Source organism: Camelus bactrianus, chromosome 30 (assembly GCF_048773025.1).
Source record: "Camelus bactrianus isolate YW-2024 breed Bactrian camel chromosome 30, ASM4877302v1, whole genome shotgun sequence".
In the NCBI taxonomy this organism is placed as follows: domain Eukaryota; kingdom Metazoa; phylum Chordata; class Mammalia; order Artiodactyla; family Camelidae; genus Camelus; species Camelus bactrianus.
The window spans coordinates 14,717,529-14,741,177 of NC_133568.1; the positions used below are offsets into that span (position 1 = coordinate 14,717,529).

The 23,649-nt window shown below is 38.4% G+C and overlaps 1 protein-coding gene across 2 annotated transcripts in view; it reads left to right on the plus strand.

Annotated features, from left to right (window-relative positions):
- Positions 1-23,649, plus strand: part of RAB27B (RAB27B, member RAS oncogene family) — a 161,002-nt gene that overhangs the window by 90,813 nt on the left and 46,540 nt on the right. The window contains exon 1 of one of the 2 annotated variants that reach the window (XM_010961339.3): positions 13,698-14,137. The exons of the other annotated variant lie outside the window; for it this stretch is intronic. The gene's annotated coding sequence lies outside the window, so the exon portion shown is untranslated. Of the gene's footprint in view, positions 1-13,697; positions 14,138-23,649 lie in introns of those variants that run through there. 2 annotated transcript variants of the gene reach the window in all.

Consider the following 23,649-nt stretch of genomic DNA (forward strand, 5'->3'; position numbering starts at 1 on the left):
AGGTGTTCAATATAAAGACGATGGTGTCCCCTTTAAGGGGTTGGGGTTCAAGCCTAGTTTTATGTTTGTGTTCCTTTTTTTAAAGCAGCTTTATTGAAGTTTAATTCATAAACTGGACCTAATTAAAGTATACAATTTGATGTATTTGACACATGAATTTTAGTCATGAAACCATCACTACAGTCAAGACAGTGAATAGATCCGTCACCTCTAACGTGGCCTCCTGCCCATCTGTAATCCCTTCCCCGTACCCCGTTCACTTCTGGTAAGATTAAACTTTTGGGTTTCGTTGTAAGTCCTCTCGCTTAGTAGGCTCCCAATAAATTTGGTTGAACAAAACTTAATTCCAGGAACTTCTGTGTTTTCTTATTTTTATATATTTATCAGAAATATCTATCAAAGTGTTTTCAGGCATGCAGCTTACGACGTGATTATTATCCCTTTTATATGAAAGGGGAAACAGGGGATTAGAGTGGTTATGGAATTTATTTGAACTAATACAGTTCTGAAATTCAAACTTGGGACCTCACAAAATTTGCAGGAGCTCACTAAATTACCTGTTGAATAAATGTCTGAAAAAGGCAGCAAAACTTTATGAATCCCCCAACCCCTGCAGTGGTAAACTTCTTAAGGCCAGGAATCATGGCTTTCATATGAATTTTACTGTGAGATAATCTTTGTATCCCCAGAATCTAGTCCATCACTTTTATATAGTCGGTGCTCAGTGACGGTTACTTGAAACTGATGCATTTCCTATGAAAAAATTGAATAATCATAAGAATCTAGATTGTTTTATTGCTCTTCTTTTAGCCTTTCTGTGCTTCACCACCCACCTGAGTCACTCAGAAATAGGCATTTCCTAAACTTTGAGTGGGAGAGGAGGAATGTACATAGCGATGTTCACTAAGTCCTTGTATGTCAGCTTCATACGCACACGATATTTAAGCAGTCCTGTGTGTCTCTAGTGAATCCGCCGTCCTCCTCTGTGTCCCCCATGTGGAGACTTAGCGGTTTCCGCCACCCTGCTAAGGCAGTTAGCACACATGCATCTGCTTGTTAACGTCAAAATAATCTGTTGCTCCTTTTTCTTACCCTTGTCTCTGTGGGTTAATACCTTTTTAATTCTTTCATTGCCATTTTTTGAGTTTGGGGCTGGAGGGAAGATAAACAGGTATTCAGCATTATTTCAGGATCTGGACAACATTTAGCTCAATGGCTGGCAAACAGAAATGAACTGAGGCTATGAGTTGCAGAGTGCACTTTTTTGTTATACACGGTTATGTTTCCTTATCTATAGAAAGAGTGAATTAAACTAGATGAAGGCTTACAGATGTTCTGGGAACAATACTTCTAGGAGATGTGAAATAGGAGTTTATGAGTAAAGAACTTTCATTGCCAAATTATTTAAGATAAGACAGACTCAGTTAGACTGAAGAGTTCTATTACTGCAGACACTTTAATGTGTTTGCTGCCCTCATTGTGAATGTGAAGAGGCAGTAGCAGAAGCAGTGTTTCCCAAAGCAGACTGACTGCAGAACCCTTCCTACTCAGTGTTCCTTGGAGGAGAGTCTGGAAAATTCTGACCTGGACGATTGCTTTCAGATTTTGAGTTTCTGTGACTCCACATTAAGTAACAAGGACATTTTAGGAATTACATTTGTTAATCACATTCTTATTTCTAATGGTTTAAATATAAAATGAATAATTTAACCTTTAATGTAAGGAAAATTACCCCTATGTATGTATGTATACACATGTATATATATGTATGTGTATATATATACATACACACATAGGTACACATATATGCATATCTCTATATATGTATGATATAAATACACAAAATAATGGCAAATAAAGCTAATAAGTTAAGACATATTTTACCGCTTCTTGATGTAAATGATAATTCTAAGTCAATGCATGGGGAAGAGAACGAGTAAAGAGGCATAGTTGCTCCTTCATCCTCTGCAGTTATGGCCTTAATTGACATAATTCAGAGAAGAAACCAGATGTCATGGCATAGAAATACATTAATACCCTTTTCTCATGTTGCTGTCAGTTGTGGCTTTTTTTCTCTGGGGCTTTGTGGTCCTTGTCTATCACTGTGGTGAAGAATGTCCCAGGCTTTGAAAGGGGTTTTCTTTTCTCCTTTCTCTATTCCATCTGCTTATTGAAAAAGAAATAATAAGATAGGAGTTTCTTGTCTCTCCTATTGTCTATTGGAAGCAGAGGGAGAAGGAGAATTTATAATGTAGTATGCTTTGCTCTGTGCTAGACATCACATTCAAACTTCCGTTTCATTTCATAATTAAACCACCGTAAGGGACAGGTAATGCTATGTTAATTCACCTCAGAGCAGTTTTTGGAAGGGGATGAGAGCTATCTGTGTTGCACAGATAGCACATCTCCAGTGTTATAAAAAAGGAAATGGAACAATAAGGCAAGGTAACTTAACCCGTTTCCACACAATTCGTAATTGGTAGGCTCAGAAATGGATCTTGGGCCCATCAGACTCTGACCGATGGGCAACTTCAATTCTAAGCACCCCACGTAGTACTGTGTGTGTGTGTGTATAGACACAGATACAGATGCAGATGTGTATGAACAAAAACTGACTTCAGCCTGTGTATTGTTTTAAATTGCTTGGTTCATATGCGTTGTGAATCTATTTTCATTTAATTAAACATTCTTTTACAACGACACATTAATGGATTCAATTTTCCATCAAATGGATGAACAAGGATTTATTTAACTAAATGCTCTATTGTTGGGGACAGCAAACTTTTCTTTGTAAAGGGTCAGATATTAAGTGTTTCAAGCTCGTGGGTCATATAGCTGCTCCTTTGTTGCAGCAACTACTCAACTTTTACATTGTAACGGGAAAGCTATTATAGACCCGGATTTATGATCCAGATTTATTTATATAACTATTCTTTTTTTAAAAAAAAACCTGTATATGAACATTAAGAAGCTTGTGCATACATATAATGGTCAACCAATATTTGGAAAGAGAGTCAAGAATCCTCAGCAGAAAAATGATAGTGTCTTCAATAAATGGGGCTGGGAAAACTGGATGTTCACACACAAAAGAATGGAAATGGACCCCTATCTTACAACACTCGAAAGTAACTCAGAGTGGATTAAAGACTCAAACGTAAGACCTGAAACCATAAAATTCCTAAGGAAACACGGAAAAAGCTCTTTGACATCAATCTTGGCGATGATTTTATGGATATGACATCCAAAGCACAAGCAGCAGAAGCAAAATAGAACAGGTAAGACCACATCAAACCAAAAAGCTTATGCACAGCAAAGAAACTGATCAACAGAGCCATAAAAACTGACAACATAACGCCATTTGCAGCAACATGGATGCTCCTGGAGAATGTCATTCTAAGTGAAGTAAGCCAGAAAGAGAAAGGAAAATACCATATGAGATCGCTCATATGTGGAATCTAAAACAAACAAACAAAGCATAAATACAAAACAGAAATAGACTCATAGACATAGAATACAAACTTGTGGTTGCCAAGGGGGTGGGGGGTGGGAAGGGATAGACTGGGATTTCAAAATTGTAGAATAGATAAACAAGATTATACTGTATAGCACAGGGAAATATATACAAGATCTTATGGTAGCTCACAGAGAAAAAAATATGACAATGAATATATATATATGTTCATGTATAACTGAAAAATTGTGCTCTACACTGGAATTTGAAACAACGTTGTAAAATGATTATAAATCAATAAAAAATGTTTAAAAAAAAAGAAACTGATCAACAAAATGAAAAGGCAAGCTACAGCATGGGAAAAAATATTTGCAAACCACATATCTGATAAGGGATTTATATCCAAAATATATAAAGAACTCATACAAATCAATAACAAAAAAACCCACAAATAATTCAATTTAAAAATGGCAAAGGATCTGAATAGACATTTTTCCAAGGAAGATACTCAAATGAAAAAGTGCTCAACATCAGATAATTATCATGGAAACAGAAACTGTGAAATATCTCTTACCCATTAGAATGGCTGTTATCAAAAAGCCAAGAGATAACAAGTGTTGGTGAGGACGTGGAGAAAAGGGAAGGCTTGTGCCCTGTTGGTGATAATGCAGATAGTTGCAGTCACTACGGAAAACATTTATAGAGATTCTTTGGTAAATTAAAAATAGGACTGCCATATGATCCAGCAATTCCACTTCTGGGTGTTTGACCAAAGGACATGAAATCACTATCTTGAAGAGATATCTGCACCGACATGTTCACTGTAGCATTATTTACAGTAGCCAAGACATGGAAACAATCTTAAGTGTCCATTGATGGAAAAATGGATAAAGAAAACGTGATACACACACAATGGAATATTATTCAGCCATTAAAGAAGGAAGGCCTGCCATTTGCTGTAACATAGATGAAACTAGAGGGCATTCTGCTTAGTGAAATAAGTCAGAAAGAGAAAGACACTTAAGATCTCACTTATATGTGGAATCTAAAAAACCGAACTTGTAGAAACCGAGAGCAGATTGGTAGTTACCAGTGGCAGGGGGTGGAGGGTGGAGGGTGGAGGAAATGGTGAAGGTGGTCAAAGGGTACGAATTTCCAGTTATAAGATGAGTCAGTTTCTGGGAATGCCATATACAGTATGGTGAATAGAGTTAACAATACTATATTGTGTATTTGAAAGTTGCCTGACAGAGTGGATTTTAAAAGTCCTCACCACACACAGAAAATTTTAGCTATGTGAGGTGATTAACCTTACTGTGGTCATCAGTTTGCAGTATATTCATATATAAAATCAATACATGGTACACCTTAAACTTACACAATGTCCTACGTCAATTATATCGCAATAAAGCTGGAAGAAATAAAGAAGCTTGTGGAAATACCTTTGATTAACTCAAGGGCAGAGGATGGAATGGAATCAGGGAACTTTTCTTTGTGTGGTTTTGCATTGTTTCACCAGTTACAGTGGAAAAAAAATGCTATTTTTAAAAATAAATTTCAAGCAGATATTCCACTCGAGTGCTCCAGAGCATATTACCCTCCGGCTACTTTTTATTTTTAACAACCACAAGGTACACTTACTGAGCAAGCTATATCCACCCCCTCCTACTACAGATCATAGAAAGACCAAGATTGTTAAGCAGTACAATGCAATTTTTATTTTCCCAGCGTAGGAGTGACATTAATAGAACAATAACCAAGGTAAAGTATTAATATTCTAAAACCAAATTTGTCTTTTTATAAGACATATTCCAACATTTAACTGAGTTAACTTACTCATTTACCTGAGAATATATATTACAAATTATTTCTATTGAAGGATACTGGATGAGGTTATGGTGATCCAGTTTAAATGTTTAAATGTCTGTGAATACTTCTCTGAGTTGGGGCCGGAGAAGGGTAGCTGTTATTATTTTGTGTTTTGCATTTGATTACATCAGTGTTTCCTAACCCTTATTTCACACAACCCCTCACCCAAGAAGCCTTTTCCGTCATTTTTTTCCCATAACTGCCCCCAACCATGAAATTTTAATGCCACAGGTAGACTGCGTATCTGTTTATGTGCTATATGTATATCTGTGTTTTATATATAAAAAGAGTAAGATTATTTCACTCTGCAAGAAAGAATTTCACCCACTTACAGGTAACGTTGTTCCATGGAAAATGTATGGGTTACACTTAGTTCAGTTTTTTTTCCTCCAAGGATTGGACTAATGCTCCACGAAGTGGAACTTCAGGGATGTGATGTGTGTGTTACAGGAGACCCCAAACTGCTTGCTGAGGAGCCTCCCTTGGTGTAACCTTGAGCAGCACTAGGGAGCCCTTCTATGCAGACACATACCCATGCCAAGCTTCTCAGCTTTCATAACAAGATGTCACTCTTGCCCTCATTGGCTGAAGCCCATGGATGCTCATTTAACCAGCAATACAATGGTTGCTCTCCAAGTGCTGCTGGGGAGACAGCCCCAAGTCCACTTGCCTGAGGACTTACCAAAATCTATGTACTGAGGATAAAACCTATCAGTCCCTTACTCTAAAATCAGTCCCTCAATTAGATTAAACCTGCAAAGAATGTAGTTTTGCCAGCCCCTCATTTACCCATAGAGCTACTTACTTACGGTTACTGAACTCAAATTTACTATTAATGCCATCCGTCTGCACTGATGGCCATTTTAAGAGGCCACCCCAATTCCTTGTGGTGTTTTACTATCAGGATGTTCTGGAAGTCAGAGCTCATTATGTAAGATGACTCCTCTTTATGAGCATGGGAGCAAGACCTTAATTCTATGAATGGATAGATGTCTCTTGAGCAACACATTTGTTTTTCATGTACGTAATGAATCATACTGACTTCATGGTCTCTAACAAATATAACTAATGTTAGAAAAGAGATTTTTCTGTACTAGTCGAACTTCGGACTTTATCCTTTCACATTCTCTTTTTCAATCTTAAACCTCATTTCAATTTTAATTTGTTGTTAACTTACATTTTAAGATAATTTTATTGCTGAACAAAATACATATGGGAATGTGTACAGGTCGTACATATAAGCCCGAATAAACTTCACAAAACAAGTATACCTACATAGGCAGCATGCAAATTAAGAAACAGAACATCATGAGAAGCCCTCTTATGTCTCTTCTCAGTCACGACTCCAGTCCCCACAGGATTATCACCGTTTTGACTGCTAACACTATAGATTAATTTGGCCTGACTTTGAAATTTACATATAGGGAATTCTAGAGGATATATTGCTTGTGTCTGGGTATTCTCATTCAGTATTATGCCTGTGAGATTCGCTAATGTTGCACGTAGACATACTTTATGCTCACTGATGTGTAATATTCCATTTTATGAATACACTGATATTTAATTTTTTTTCTTATTATTAATGGACATTAGGTTCTTTTCAGCTTGCAGCTACAACAAATAGCTCTTGTGAATGACTTCTGGTGAACATATAACAGAGTTCTACAAACCATATATTTAAAGTGGGCCATATCTCTGCCCAGGTTCAGTTTTCTAAGATAGTCAAACCAAACCCACTGGCAGCAAGTGAACATTTTATTTGCTCCACCTCCTCACCAGCACTTATTATTTTGTTTTACTCACCCTGGTAGGTGCATAGCTGTATCTCATTATGGTTTAATTTGCATTTCTCTGATGACTAATGATGGTGAGCACCTTTTTATGGTTGCTGGATATCTGAATATTCTCTTTTGTAAATTTGGATCTTATTTTTATTGCCTGGTTTTTAAAAATGTTATCAATTTCAGTTTTATTTTTCTTACTGTACTTTATGCAGTTATAGAAAAAAATTATCATCTTTCTGAAACAAATTAGGGTATAAACAAACACAAAGAAGTGAAAAACTAAAGTAGGTGCTAAATCCAAACTTAACCCTAAGCAAAGCATTTTGGGCATAAGACTTGATTATTTAGTACTAATAAACTATAGATGAGGGGTGAAGGGCTAAAATTCTGTGTTGTTAATAGTCCCGTTTTCATGCAGAAAGGACACAGCATGTCTGTCCTAGTGTTGATGTTAATCTCAATCCTCAGTGATCCTTTATCCTAACCTGGTTTTAGCTAGTCACTGAAGAACTTCATGAAACTTATTCTGAATAAGTTAAGAACTCTGGGAAATGTTCAGTCTCATAGGAGAGATACAGTGAGTAACAACATTCTTATGTCCAGCATACTGTGAAATTTTGTTGCGTAAATTACTATTCTTTTAAAAATACGTGTTCAAGGATAAATCAACAGCAGTTACCTATTTGGGTTAAAATGATAACTTTTTAAAAATATAATCTAAATTCTTTACTATAAATTAGTCCCAATGTGTAAGCATTGTCCTAAGTTATGGCTCACTGTTAGTTTGGATGCTTGGACGAATTACCCAATAATTGGTTAAAACACAGGCAAAGTAATTTAAGAAAGATTTAATTATTCCTGAGTGTATGGTGTCACAATTTGAAGTTTTTGCAGGTAAAAAGTAGCAAACGTTGTGAAGAAGAAAACTATTTTTTGATAACATATTTTGGGAAAATGAAGGAATCGCCATACATTTGTTTATACTTGTATGATAGGCTCATATAACATTTTATTTTGTAGCTCACTATAAAGCTAGCATCAAGCATATACACATTTACGTTTTTCATGTGCTTGTCAGTAACCATACTTATGTTCACACATGCAGTTATATATGTTGATATGTAACTATATGTGTATGTATATGTATTATCATTACATTCTTTCTTATCTACTGAGTTTTTATTAATACTAATTTATTTCTCCTTAATCAATCTGATAAATTGCGTGAGCAACTTTGTAATTGTAATTTTGTCCGTAATTATAACATTTCTTAGTTTATAAAGGGGTCTAATACTCTCCATAGACAGAATTATGGCATAACCACACTACTGTGGCTATATACAAACATAACTCATGATACCATTTGGTCCCCTTCCCATAGAATGTTCCTTTAACATAGAAAGAATTAGACTCTTATAAATAATTTCTACGTAATATCCCAGTGTACGTCCATTTCACATTCTAAGAAACTTGAGGCAAAAGAAAGTTAGAAGTGGGGAGGTTAAAACAAACCATAGAATAGATGCTGTACATATAATTACGTGAGCAAGTCCACTTTGGTGCCTAAAATAGGTTTTGATGTGTTACACACTTAAAGTAATTTGCCTGTAATAGTTCACATAGGCATATATATTGCTTGACGTTACATCGTTAAAAGCAGTGAGGAAAACTGGCGTGACCTGGGAGTCCAGTCTTGTGAGTTTTAGTCATGCTATGGGGTTTCCTCAAACTGGGGAGGAGTTGATTTTTATTTGTGATTAGACATACATCATGTGAACTACAGATCAGCGGAGGGTGGAGGCAGCCTCATGTGTGACCACCTGACAAAGTCTTTTCTGCAGTCCCAGGAGTGGGGTGAATTAGGAAACCTCTGAACTCATCAGTGTGGGTTTCAACTCGAGAGACAAGATGGCAGGTTTTAAGAGTATTTTGAAAGATGAAAGGCAGTATCTTACCCTAAAAGTTAAGTCAGTGGCTCATATCACCTAGGACAAGAGAAGAAACCAAATATATTTATTGCTTAAAGCTTTAAAATACTCATTTCCTTATAGAGCACCTTATATTTTTCCTCTGTGTTCTTCACTTTAACCCCATGTCTGATATCCTCAAGTATTGGGCACACGTTACTTAAATGTTTGTTGAGTGAATAAAAGACTGTACAGTCCTTTCAAATCTATCTTTCAGTCTGCACCCCAGATTCACTTTCTCCACTGTTTGTAGGTTACAATGCAAAAAATATATGCAAATACTTTAATAATAAATTGTCATGTTTTCTCTGTTGAACAAATGTCTTTTACTTCCCTATGTATATTTTAAGCCTACTTTAACATTATTTCTATTAAGGTAATATATCTCATAGTTTTAAAAAAATGGTGTTCAAGTTCTTATAAACTAATACAGGTCTCCTTCTAAGACCCAGTCTCAATCCCCACAGGAAAACATTTGACTTTTTCAGTGGATTTTTATTGTACATACTCGCATGTTTCTACATGGTTTGCTTATCCTACTGTTTATTTGGCAATTTCACACATTGTTTATTGACTCTGTTACAATAGTTGAGAATTTAGTTGTTTTGCACACAGATATACCATCTCCCTATAGTACACCCTCCACATGCAGTTGTATCATAGTTTATGGTTACTCTCTTGTCAGTGTTTCCATTTTCTAATTATAATTACAATTTCACATCTGAATGAAATGCTATATTATCAGTATGTTTCCTTTCTCATAACCTTTTGTTTTTCCTAGAGTTATTAATATCCTTTTTTCCCCACCTTGTTAGCATACTTTGTACCTACTGTAAATTATTCATAAATGCTCCCAAATGATCTTTCAAACTGTAAGAGTCAAAATAGTCTAACTGCTTTAACAAACAATTAAAAAAAAGTCTCAGTGGCTTATTTCAGAGTAAGTTTGTTTCTTGCTCATGTCACAGTCCAATATGTGGCAGCTAGGGTTTCTACGCCACACAATCATTCAGAGCCACAAATTTCTTTCATATCGAGGCTGTAATTTATTCTAGGGTCTCAGAGCTCTTCACTGAGTCTTTGTGTCTGGATACTAATAAGGAAACAGGGAAAGCATAGAGAATCTCATAGGTCATTTTATGGGAATGTTCTGGAAGTGATGTGCGTCACTACTGACCACATATCATTGGCTAGAACTCAGTTATATGCCTCCCTTCTGGCAAAGGGCTAAGGATTGAAATCTAGTGGGGTACTCAAGAAAAAGAGAACATGAACTTGGATGAGCACTTCCAGCCTCCACTACACAGACATTCTCAATAATTTTTCAAATGTGTGTGTACGTTAAATAATTTTTTTCTTTTTCTTTTTTTTTTTTTTTTGTTGGAGACTTTTCTACTGCAGTCTTCCCTTTTGTTTCCCTCCAGGCCGATTGTTACCCACCTGTGTTGGGCCTCCATTTCCTGGGTTCCATCTCTACATCTTTTTTGATTTATAAGCTTGTTTGGGGATCCTCCCTTAAAAACAGTAAAGGAAGTACATTTTTGAATTCTTACATGTCTAAAAATATCTTTAATCACACTTGGCTGACATTTTGTCTGGCTATACAATTCTCATTTCAAAATAATTATATTTATAAAATGCAAAGGCATTTTAAAGAATTTTCATGGACCCATTATTGCTCTTGAGAAATCCAGTGCAATTTTTATTCCTTTCCTTTGTATGTGATCTGCTCTATGTTTCTAGAAGATGTTTTAGGTTCTTCTCTTTATTCCTGGGCTTCTAATATATCAGAATGATATATTTTGGTGTGTTTAGATAATTAATTACTTAATTAAAAATTTATTCTCCTGAACTTTTCATCTTATAACCCACCTGTCAAATTTTTAAATTTTTGAGTATATTTTCAATTACAAGAGGTTTTTTTTTTTACTGTCTTGTATGTACATTTCTTTTTAATTCATTTTCTGTAGGAGCAAAATAAAAATGCATTTGTTCAGTTCATCTTGTTAAACCACAAATTACTCTAGTTTACTTTCTCCAGGAAATAAACCTCCAGTCTCCTGAAGGCTGAGTTGAGCAGATGGAGGAACTTATGGTTGGTTGCTTGCACGGCAGTGGGGAAGGGAACTTTGGGTCCAAGCATTCTGTATACAGACATCTAACCAGACCCTGGTGTTCACCCCACCAGCTGGCCTCCTTCCATGGTGGTATTTTTGTCTCCTGGGCCTGAGCTTCCCAAATTATGTAGGGAGAACTGTCTTGCTTCTTACCCATAACCCTTTCTTGAGGCACGCAGTGTACAGACTCCTCCTCTTCTCAGCGTTACTGAGCCTCCGTCTGACTTAGTTTCTTCCAAACAATCCATTGCAGTTTCTTTTGTCTCTTGATGTCTCTTCTCCCTTTTAGTTGTCGTTACGATTTCATAACATTCAGAACATTAATTTATACTTGTGTCTGAGGAGTTCGGGGAAGGGGAGGTAAAACACGTGGTCAATTTACCGTTTCTAACGAGGAGTCTTCCATGTATATTTATGTGTCTGTTTACCTCAGTGCTGTATTTATTCAATGATAAACCTGTTTATCATTATCAAACAGAAATTGTCTACTTAATTTGTGCCACATAAACTCCAGACGCAGAAAGGCATTTAATGTTTGTTATGACACAAGATGCTGTCGCCTTGTTTTCACTGGCTCCCCAGGGTCTTTTATTCTGCTCTACTTCCGGTCAAAGTGGCCTTCATGAAGTGGCCAAGAATCATTTCGCTCATGTCGTCCCCCTGCCTTCTCCTTGGACCCCTCTTCACACTGGGAAGGAAAAGTTCCACCTCTCTTGAGTGGTTGGCAGCGTCACCAGGTAACACTCGTGCCTCTGAGCCTCGGAACCTGAAAGGCAGGACTTCAGTGGCAAGTGACTACAGAAAAGCTGTCCCTGCAAGTTAACCCCGTGAGGCCGCTGGCACACTTCCTTCCTTATCTGGGGAAGGGTGACGAGGAGAAGAGAAGATAAATGTGTGTTAGACTTCCTCACGACAGGCACTTTTTCCAGAAGCAGGAGGGAGGCAGCACGGTGTCCTGAGCGCGGTGAGCTCTGCCTTCCTGAGCAGCAGACCTGAGTTCTACATTCATGGACCTTCGTGATTCTGGGCACATTGTCGGGACTTACGCAACCTCAGTTTCTTCATTCTTAAAAATAGGGACAATAAAAATAATAGATGCCTTGCTTCTTTCAAAGCAGTGCTGTGAAAGTCAAATGAGATGATCTGGGGACAGGGCTTTATTAACGCTCCTGAACACGGGAAGTAATAGCTGTTAGGGTTAGTGGAAGTGAACACATGAACTAGGTGAAGAAGACAAATTGCCATTTTAGATCATGTGCAGAGAATCATTTTAAATTAATGTGCTACACAGTGGAAGAAAGTCGAAGTTGTTTATGCATTTCTTTTATCTCTCTCAGGGCCCATAGACACACAGTTGTTATATAGATACTGTTGATGGATGCAGAGTAGATTTACTATAAATATAAGATTCCCAGAATATGTGTTTTGAAAATCTACAACCTGAACCTATTATGCTTTTTCCTAGTAGATCAGAATAATTTTGATGAACCGGACCTTACTTTGGGAGAATGAAGTAGATACGTGCTCCATATACTTACAAAATAATAAGTCGAGCCCATGCACATATAGAGTTCACTGTGCTGGGCACTGTTCTCTGTACTTTGCTGGTATGAACTCATTTATTCACACTAACCCTATGAAGGAATTTTATCATCCCCATTTTCAAGATAAGAACACTGAGGCACAGAGAATGGAAATTTGTCTGTGTTTTCCTAATGGAATAGACAGATTTCTGTGAAACCAAATGTGTTCTCCAACATATATCTTTTCCAATGCTTTGCTATTGTTTGTTTGCATTTGGTTTTGGTTTTAGGCTCTTTTTTCTTCCCCTCCTCTTCCACAGCACTTCTCCAGGAGATAATGCCTAGCTGACAATGGCAGTGCCTCCCAGATTGTCTCTAAGGCACCCTGTCAGAACTGGGTCAAACAATGAAAATTTAAGCAATCACTTTGTTGTTTACCAACATGAATGCAAGCAACAGATTTGGAACTTTTTGATTTTCTTCACAGAGGGAAAAAATCAATTGCTGTTATATGTTCAACTTCGGATTTTCACCTGTGCCATCAGGCTGTATACCAGAGATGGCAGAGTCGTCTGAAATGTGACCGCAACAGGGCCAGCCAGGATCTTGGTTGTGGACGGATGAATTGAAAGTGTCTGGAGCAAGGTCTGCCACGTAGCAGGTACTTAATAAAGCTCAGCTCAGTGAATGTGTGTGCTCCTGACTCCTGACTTCATAGACAGGACTCCTACTTAACCGGCAGATCTCTGAAATGATTTTAGGAGGCAAAGATTAGGGTGGTTCACACTGATTAACGTATTCATATGAATAGATCCTAACTTTTAAAACACGGATTTCCATCCAGCCCCTTTTATTTCCTTTCTCTGCTCCCCAGTGCCAGTTCCTGGCTCGCTCTCTAGTTAATGAGACTCTCACCTCCCCACCCCTCCCGGGAGAGAATGCAGTGCATTGGAAGCACTTCTCACAGTGCCCTGGGCTCTCTGAATAAGAGAAAGCAAAGAGCACACGCGAAAATCAAGGACTCAAAATGAGCTGGCTGCCAGCGCTTGAAGAACTGAAGCCGGAGCCGAGCGCCTTTGAGTCAGCCCCAGGATCAGCCTGGGGTGAGCGCCGCACGCCCGCCCCGGGCCGGGAGACACGCCTTCTTCTCACACAAACCTCCCAGATCCCGGCGCCTCGGCGGGCCCGGGGGTGGTGCTACGAGTCGTGCCACTCGCAGTGCTCGCGGGCGGGCGCCGGGGACTGGCCGGCGTGGGCCCGATCCCGCGCCACAGGTTGCGAAAGCAGGAGCTGTCCCCAGGACGGTAGCCCTGGGAGGCCGAGCCCGGGTCGAGGCTGGTGGCGGAGCCCAGGAGGTCACGGGCTCGGGAAGGGGAAGGAAGCCCCAGAAACCTGGCACCTCTCGCCCAGGGAACTTCGCAGGCTGGTGAGTTGGGGGAGCCGGGCTGTTGCTGCAGGAATGTGTCCCCACCCACCCGGGGCTGGCTCGGCTCCCGCGCGGGAAGGAAGTGAGCCGGGGGCGAGGGGCCGCGGCTCCGCGGAGATCCGGGTGCGGCGGGATGTGTGCGCGGGCGGCCGCAGGAAACCGGCTGGTTGTCTGTCTGTGCTTTGGTCCTTGCCTGTCAAACAGCTGGTCAGGGTCGAAAAAGAACCAGGCGCAGCATTGGCAGCTTCCTTCCATCTGCACCTCAAAAACAAGCAGATAACAATTCACCATCATCATAATGCGTTTAGAGTTTCACTTAAGGGGCAATCACTTAGTGAGGGAAGCCGGGCTATCTTGGCATGTCCTCACGTGAAACAGCCACAGAGAAATCAAAGGTGATTTGTGTCTTCCAGTGTTTTTACCCCGTTCCTTCTGAATTCTGCTCCGAGTGTTGCAGCGAGGAGGGTGCGTTCGCGTGTGTTGGTTCAAGTGGTCACAGTAAATTGGTTTCCGAGAGCCTCCCACCCAGAACAACGTTATCTAGTTATCTGAAAACTATTGAAGCCAGTGAAATGTCCCAGAGCAAAGCTAGAGGCTGTGTTCCTACAAAAAAGCGTAGTTTGGTTCAAGTCAGCACCCCTAGAACATAGTTAACTGCTTTTTATTTCAAGACCTAAAGTTAAGGGTATAAGATTCCAGGTGTTTCGGGAGTACATTATTAAATTAAGCCCAAGTGAATAACACATAGTTTTGGAGTTATTAGCAACAGAATTATTTAACATAATAATAGCTATGGATTTTTATTTAGTTGTTTCAAAGAAAAATGTTTACGGTTCTTAATATTTAGTTACACTCACACATCTTCAGTAATACAAATATATATATTTTTATATGCATGGTTATATAGTTCTGCATTTGAAAAGTTAACTTCAGCATTATAGCCTCAGGAATTTGTTTATTGAATTTTCAAGCTACTATTATAAAGTCCAAATTGTAGTATGAAGTAAGAGCCGTGCTTGCCTTGTGCAGTTCCCCCTAAATAGGTATTTTTCACAGCTTCCTACCATAATCCTCTACCTTGAGGAAATCAGTCCTTCTTGAAGGCAAGAGGGGATTCTTAGGGACGCCAAAACAGGGTCATCTTGGCAGATCATTTAATGTTAATGAAGCTTTTCTGCTCAAGAACTGAGAGTGACCTCCCATAAAATGTTAACCATCTTTGCTTTCGAAAGGAGAACAAAACATTGCAGATGAAACTGGATAAGCCTGTTCTCAAAGATGCCAAGAAGGAATAAAGGGAATCTGTCAAGTGTAAGCAAACCACAACTCTTTCATAGGCCCTTTCGGGAACAGGAATATTTGACCAGATAGGGAAGGTATCCCTAATATAATTGATCTTCTCAGCTCCTTGACACACCAGCTTATACTAATATTCTCTACTGGTTTCTAAATTGCTTTTCATTTATTTAACTGTACTTCTGGAAAAGTGGAAATCATCCAAAGCCCCAGGTGGTGCAGAACAGAAACCTGCCCTTATCCCGCCCTCACCCTGGGACATTCCTGGTTAGTTTTTTGGTCTTTCGTATCAGGAGAGCATGAAATACAGACCAGCTATTCACATAAAGCTCAGCTCACAATTAATCCAGTTTCTTGAGTTGATTCATCAGGGTAGGTTAACCAATAGTTCAGCTCTTGAGCAACTAATTATAATGCTGAGCTGCAGGAAAACAATTACAGTAAAAACAGACTGGATAAACCAGATGTTTCTCATGAAGGGTATGTCAGTTTCTAGAGTTGGCGGCCAAAGAGGAATGATTTTTTCACTCATTATTAGGTGTAATATGGAGCTGACATTTATTATATGGAAGTAGGCAGTAGCAACACCACTAAGCATAATAAAAACCTGTTGTAAGCCCCATGAATGGAGTTGAGAGTAATTATTTAATGTACTTCATACCCTTTGCAGTCATTATTCATATTCTTTAAATATTAACCTTTTCTCATGGGCCTTCCTTAAATGAAGGAAACTTGTCTAGATTACCAGTCATGAGAATAAAATGCTGCTTAACACATAGCCAAAAAAACCTTCAGTAAGTTGTCTTTTCTAACTAAACAATGACTGAATGTATTGAGAAAAAGAATTTAAGTTTCTTGTTCACTTATTCAACAAATGTTCATTAATAGCGTCAAGCCCTCTTCTGGACTCTGTCTGGATAGAAGTGGAAAAAACGGACAAAACCCCCGGATCCCACAGAGCTTGCCCTTTCCCGGGGAGATAGAGAGTAAGGAAGGTGAGCAGTTGGATCTGCACTCCATCAGAGATAAGTGCTAAGGGGAGAATGTGCATCCCAGGAGGCAGGCAGAAAGCAGTAGTGACACAGCCCAGGGAGTGTTGAAATTTTAGATCGGATGCCCAGGGAAAGTCTTACTGAGAAGATGACATTTGAATGTGGATCTGAAGGCAGCCAGGGAGTGAGCCGTGTGGTTACGGGGAGGAAGAGCTTTCCAGACTGAAAGAACAACAAGCAGGGTTTTGCCTGGTATTGTCCAGGAACAGCAAAGAAGCCTGCCTGGACACCTGGAGCCGAGGGAGGGATGGGGTGACCTGAAAGGGGGTGGGGCGATAATGGGGCCAGCTCACTAAGGGCTTTGAAAATCCTAGTAAATGTGTCGGCTTTTGATTTTCATTCTGCATGAAAGGAGACGACACTATGATTTAGATACTATCTGTTGAAAATTCATTCAGCAAATACTGATCACCCTACAAACCTCGGTATTCTTCCAAGCCTACGGGTAATAGACGTTACCATCGTGGGAACTGCATTTTAGCTTGGGGAGATGGACACCTAAGTTAACCATTATACAAAATTCAGTGCTAGTTAAAATGTTTTAAAGTATGAAATAATTACAGAGTGACCTGGGCAGGGAAGTGGGACTCTGTGATTCAGTGGTCAGGAAAAGCCTCAGAGGAGGCCGTCTTCTTAAAAGATCGCCCTGGCCTCCTGGAGGAGAATGCATTGTATGGCATGCGGAGTAGAAGAGAGGTCATTAAGAGGCTATGCCAGTAGACCAGAGATGACAGTGACGTCGATCAGGGTTGCAGTAGTGGTCCTGGAGAGAAGTAGAGAAATTTAGGATGTATTTCAAGACAGAGCTGACAGGACTTGCTGATCAATTAGATAAGGGATGGGGATATAGAAGCGAAAGAACCAAAATGATCACCAGGTTTTAGACTGAAGAGACTAGGTAGATGGTGAAGCTCTTCCTAAAATGGATAAAGCCAGGAGAAACACAGTTTTGAAAGGGAAGTGAAGAATTTGTTTTAAGATCTATGATGTATTCTTAGGCATCCAAATGGGAATGTCAGATTGGGCTTTTGGATATAAGAAGAATCTAGAGCACTTGGAAGAGGTCATAACTGAATTTTTTTTTTTTAATTTGGGAATCAAGAGTCTGTGGATGCTATTTAGAGACATGGTTTTGAGGACATCACTTAGACTTTAGAGAGAGAAAGGAGTAGAGCCCCAAGGTCCAAGCTCTGGCTTATTCTAACATCGAGGGATCTTGTGTAGAAGGAGCCAGTAAAAAGAACCCCCGGCCCCCGAGAGTGTCGTCATGGAACCCAGGCCAGGAAGTGTTTCAGAAAGAAGGGAGTGGTCAGTTGTGTCGGGTGCTGCTAAGGTGAAGAGTGAGGTGAGGACCGGGACATGAGGATTGCACGTGGCAATTTGGAATCATGGGCAACTTTGATAGAAAACAGAGTTCTTAGAAATAGGAATTCATAAAAACTTTAAAAAATTCTGAAAATAGCATTTCACATAGTCTCCAAAGAGAGATCACTAGAGAAATTCATGAAGCTACATAGATGCTCTAATAAAATCAGTTTTTGAAAATGGCTTGCAGAACAGATGAACAAAGGGTCACATGATTAGAAATACTCGCAAAGGTATTGAATGAGCTGTACTTATGAGAAAGAGTAAAACCTAGTGTGGGCTGACGCCTGGGGAAAATGCTGAGGAGGGCCAAAGCTTCTTTTAGTGTTGTTTAGAACAAAGCACTGAATGAAGTTGGTGGATTTGAGGGAAAGTGGAATTCTATATTTCTTTCATCTTCTTTATACATAAAATAGTGTTCAAAATGGGAAGGCTTAGACAGCAATAAAAAAATTATAATCAAAGAAATTTGAGAAGTTACTGTGACTGCAAATAACTTCTTTAGATGGGAAAGAATCAAGGTGGGCTTGGTCAGGAAGACCCACCTGAGGAAATAGTGTTTCAGTCGACACTCGAAGGATGTCTGGGAGTCAGTCAGGTGGACAGTTGGGAGAGAACCATCCAGACAGAGTAAAAGCATCTGCTGAGTTCCTGAGAAAGAGCTTGGTGCACTCAGTGAGCTGACGGAAGAGTTTAGAGGGTGGAATGCAGGAACTGGAGAGGCGCACAAGGTGAGGCTGGAGGGACCACTTGGGAAGTCATTACAAAGACTGGATAAGGTCAGAGAAGACTGAGATGTCCACTCCGCGACTTATTTGTGGTAGAGACAGTCTGTACAGGGAAGTTGAACTAAATGACCTTCAACCTCTCTTCCAAAACTATGATCCTAAAAATACAAGAAAGAACACAATTTCCTTGGTATTTAATAGATATTCTAGGTCACAAACTTAAGAGATAATAGTACAAGTTAACTTAATGCAGTTGTAAAAAAAAAATAACAAAACATCAAAGTAAAGTAGGTTAATAGCTGCCATATAAACCGAATGTTTAATATCCAGAAATGCAAGAACAACTTTTTTTTTTTTTAGTAGGTAAAATTATATTCAAGGATATCAAGACTCCTCCACATAATCTGGGGAATAACTTCAGAGAGGGCAGCTATATGTATCACAAATTGGTGGGATTTAAATCACACCGTCCTGAAGCCCATCATTAATCAGACGCTGCTTGTGCTAGGGACTGTAGCCGTGGGCATGGCACTGAGTCCTGAAGACGTGATTTTCTCCGGTGTAAAATGAAAGGAATAGGTTGATTATTTTAATATCCCTGTTGTCTAGCTCTAGACCTGGGTAGCCTGCAACTCTTGCTTTGTGTTTAGTTCCTTACCTTCCTTTTTCCCTTTGTTTCTTTCCTCTCTTCCACTTACGTATCTATTTACCTATTTAGATAGACAGGTAGATAGATGGATAGATATTTGTAGATACAGATGTATGTCTGTGTATAAGTATACACAAACACGCATAGACAGAAAAATAAAAAAGAGAAACATTTTAAGAGGCTTAGGGGAAAAAATACAATGTTTTACTTTAGTTTTTTTGTTTTTTGTTTTTTTTTGTAGCCCATATGTGTATTTTCCATTTAGCTCAGGTCAACCTGATCTGTTTTCTTGTCACTTCTCTCCTTAACTTGCTCAGAGAAATGAAACTGTACATTAAATCTGACCTGAGGGAGACACCGGAACAAAAATAATTAGGAAAGGCAAACTTGATTTGTATGATATTTGTCCTGTCTAACTTAGCCAAGGTCCTCGGAGCTGGAGAAGTTCACTAAAAGAGTTACTCAGTTCTCATGGACTATTGTTTAAAATAGACTATTTTCATAAACAAAATGTACTGTTGATAAATGTTTCTAGATATGCCAAAATATTAAAAAAGAAATATAGAACGAAACTAGATTTTCCAAAGAGGGAACAAAAAAGCAGGCATCTCTTAGTGCTTGAAAAAATGTATATCCTTATCTTGACCCAAGGTGCCTCCTTGGGCTGACTGAGGCCTCGGGTTTTCTGAGATTTTCTTCCCAATACTGGGAAGCACAGAAGAAATGCACCCCATTTGCTAATTTCTTAATTTCTTGTGTGAACTGAATTTGCGGAAACCATTCTGCCCCTATCCCTCCCTCGTTCAGTCTTTGATCTTAATCATTCCAATGCCTGTTGTCAGTACCTGTTATCAGATGCTCCCTCTCAAGGTTTGGAGGCAAAGTTTTCTAGTAGAAACAACATAGGAACCAAACACTGCAGAACATGTCTTGGGGGAAAAAAATCACTTCAGTGAAAATATTCTGGTACTTACAAACTGAGGGTTAAAACCATATTGAAATGGTTTAAATAAATAGGATGTGATATGAAAAGGCCTATTTTTAATCTTCAGCTAGAAATGGGATGCTAAGAAGTCGTGGTATATCATGTGAATAACTGATGCCCAATATTAATTTAAGAACAAATTGGCTGCTATTCTCTTTTACTCAGTACCTTTGTTCTAGCTCTGCTGTGATTGAATTTATGATGCTTTTAACCTCAAGCTCTGCTTACCAAAGCCTAAAAAATATAATCTCGATATTCTAAAAGAATTAAAGAATAATCATTTAGTAATGATTACTTTTGAAATTCCCGACAGTATGTAAAATATCATTAAGTGATTGACTTATAAACATGTATCTGGTGATTGACCATGTTTAAGGCAAGTTGTTCTCTCTTTCCCATCTCCTCTTCCCCCTCTCCCTCCATCCCCCTCCCCATGTTAATACTCTTTCCAGTTCATTGTCTGAAAAAGTTTGGGAAATATTTTATTGCATCTAAGAACATTCTTTATACAGCCATCTGACTGCCTCTCGCTCTCCATCACAGTTATTTCTGATTGTCATATAATCAGCAGGGGACCATTCTACACGCCTGCCTGTCCAGTTGCGGTGTTGTCTCTGTTCTTTCTGCACTCAGGTGTTTAAAGTCTTTTTGTTACAAATGCATCATTTCAGACATCTAGTTCTGAACAAATGTGTTTTTCCATAAAAACTTGTTGTAATATGCCAGTAGCCCAGTTTTTTTGTGTGTGTTTTGATTATTATAGATGGAGAAGGAAAAATTCTAAACAACATTTTAATGACTCAACTATGAGCTAGACACATAATCCATGTCTACAAATATCCCAGTCAAGATTTCTAATTAAAACCATGTTGACTTTAGTCCTTTAGTTCTCCAGCATTTGTTACTTACATTATTTACTAAGCTTTTATCCAACTGTGACTCTTCTAGATTATCTCTTTCTGTAAATTCATCAATATTTCATAGTCTCTTGGGAAATATCCATTGTTTTTTCTTCTTGTTTGAGGTTTGAATATAGGTAAGCTAATATTATGGACACACATCTCTTGTTTTTGGCACTCCCACTTGTGTGGGAGTATAATAATAAATATGAAGAAAAACAAATATTACTGCAAAAAACTCGTTCTGTAACTTATGATGAACATTGTGGATCACTGTAAATTATGAAATGGTAGTCAAGGGTAAAAATTTGCATTGATGTAAACATTACAAACCTTTGATTAAAGACTGACAACAAACACCATCATTTTCAGCTTTGAAATATCATCACCAGAAGAATGCATTCATTGAATGCACCAATTTTCAAGTCTAGGCTATTATGGAAGAAAATCAAAAATTTGATAATTTTCATTTTACTGGGTACACTTATAAAAATTCTACTTTCTCTTAGAACTGCTTCCTGTTTGAAATAATTTTTTGCATGTAACTTGTTGAGATCTCAGGACATTCATACTGTCTATATGCCAAGATAGAAAAGAGATGAGAGAAGGTTAAACATTTTTCCCGTTCTAGCCATAATCTTTGAGTCTAGTTTCTTTTAAAGATTGCCAAAATTGGCCCAAGGAGCAATTTAAAGGCAAAATTGAACTGAGTGACTCAAGCAACAGCGAGGTCTTCCCCAAACCACAAAGTCCCAAAGAAAAGGGAATATATAGGCAGAAGTAAAAGTTTCTATCTATTTAGGGCCATTCTCTTGGCCTGATGTATTATCCAGCACCCCCAGATACTGGGAGCATTTATCAAATCCACTACTAATTAAGAAAAGTCCAAGAAGACTAGATATAGAATAATATATTTTTGTTTGTTTGTTTGCAGCAAATATCATTTAATTCCAATCCCTTTAAAAGTATTCCTGTTTAACTGACCTGGAGTTAGTTGATATTAGAATTAAAGAGAATGAGTATTTTTATAATATCCATTCCAGTGGTGGGTTTCCAAAAATACATTTATGCTATAGCAATGGTGTCTATAAGTAAATTCATAGCATTCTTAACAATGGTTGGTTTTACTATGAAGTTTTATTAAGGAAGAAACAAAAGATGCTTTTTTGCAGACTTTTTGTAGACGTGATATATCTTCAGATTCTCCTATGTAACTGAAAATAATGAAGCTTTTTATAAGGCCACATATTCCCTATTGCCTCTAAACTCCTGTGTGGGCAAGTAATTTTATTACCTGTCTGTTTTATCATGGAGGAAAGATAGTCTCCATGAATCTTTTTTCTTTGACATTTATTGAAGGTAGAGCAAAGAACTTTCTTTTTAGTAAAAAGTCATGGGTAAAATTGATCTTTCTTAGAAATTTATCTCAAAGCTGACTTTTATCTCTTTTGATAATTTTCTACAGTGGTTAGTACCAATTTGTTGCTCCCACACTGGGAAACCAATGACTTATTGACTAATCTTTCTGATGAATTAATTTCTGATGATTTAAAGTAGCCATGACTGAAAACAGCTAATGAATCACTCTTCCCGGTAAACGTTTGCTTTGTTGTTACAAAAATCCAAAGGCACCCCCAGTGTTAGAGGTTCTAGGTTTAAGAATGGAGTTGTAGGGGAAGAGTTTAGGGCCAAAAGAACTTTTATCAGTAAAAGCTAATGTGGATGGTGACTCGCTGACCAAGAATTTCTGAAGCAGAAACCATTTAAAACCTTCCATTACTACCAGAGCAGACTGTAGGTTAAAAAGATACTCAAATTCCTTGTTCTGAAAATATGGTCCATTTGTACAAAGGATGTCCTTTCTCTAGAGTCTGTTAAGTCCATCCTCAGGGAATTGTTCTTTTCATAGAGTCTGAGACCTGATCACCAAAACTGTTCAAAACACTTAAGTCTGTATCCTTGACAGTAAGTTCTTGGTTTCCTGTCTCGTGGGTGAACATTACAATTATATGTAAATAAACTCAGTTGATAAACTGGCAGACACTGTGGTTAGTCTGAAGATTAAAGTAATAGTAGCCACCTGAGTATTTTTCCATCAGGAATGGTGCCATTTTTCTTAGCTAACCTCAGGCAACTGATAATGTAAGAGGTGGGGTCATAAAAAACTATAGTGTCTCTAAAGAGGTCTTCGTCCACAATTGCAAACTAAATAGTTAACCTTACAGGTAGCAAAAGATCCCTTGGTTGTTTACATCTTGGTAATTTTAGAGAAATCCCCAACGCCAAGACATGCATATACTGTTCAACTCAATTTCCAGCCTGCTAGCCTAGAAAAACAAGACTATTACATGGAATAAAACGGTTCAAAATTGATGTTTTCAACAATTCATAGGAATCACAAAGAGATAACAGTTTGATTTTCCTTAGAGACAAATACATATTATCGATTATAGTAAGCAAAATGGAGTCCAGCATTTGCCACATAAACATATTTGGAAGCATTGTCAACAAGGTAGGTCATATGTCCAATTGCAGAGG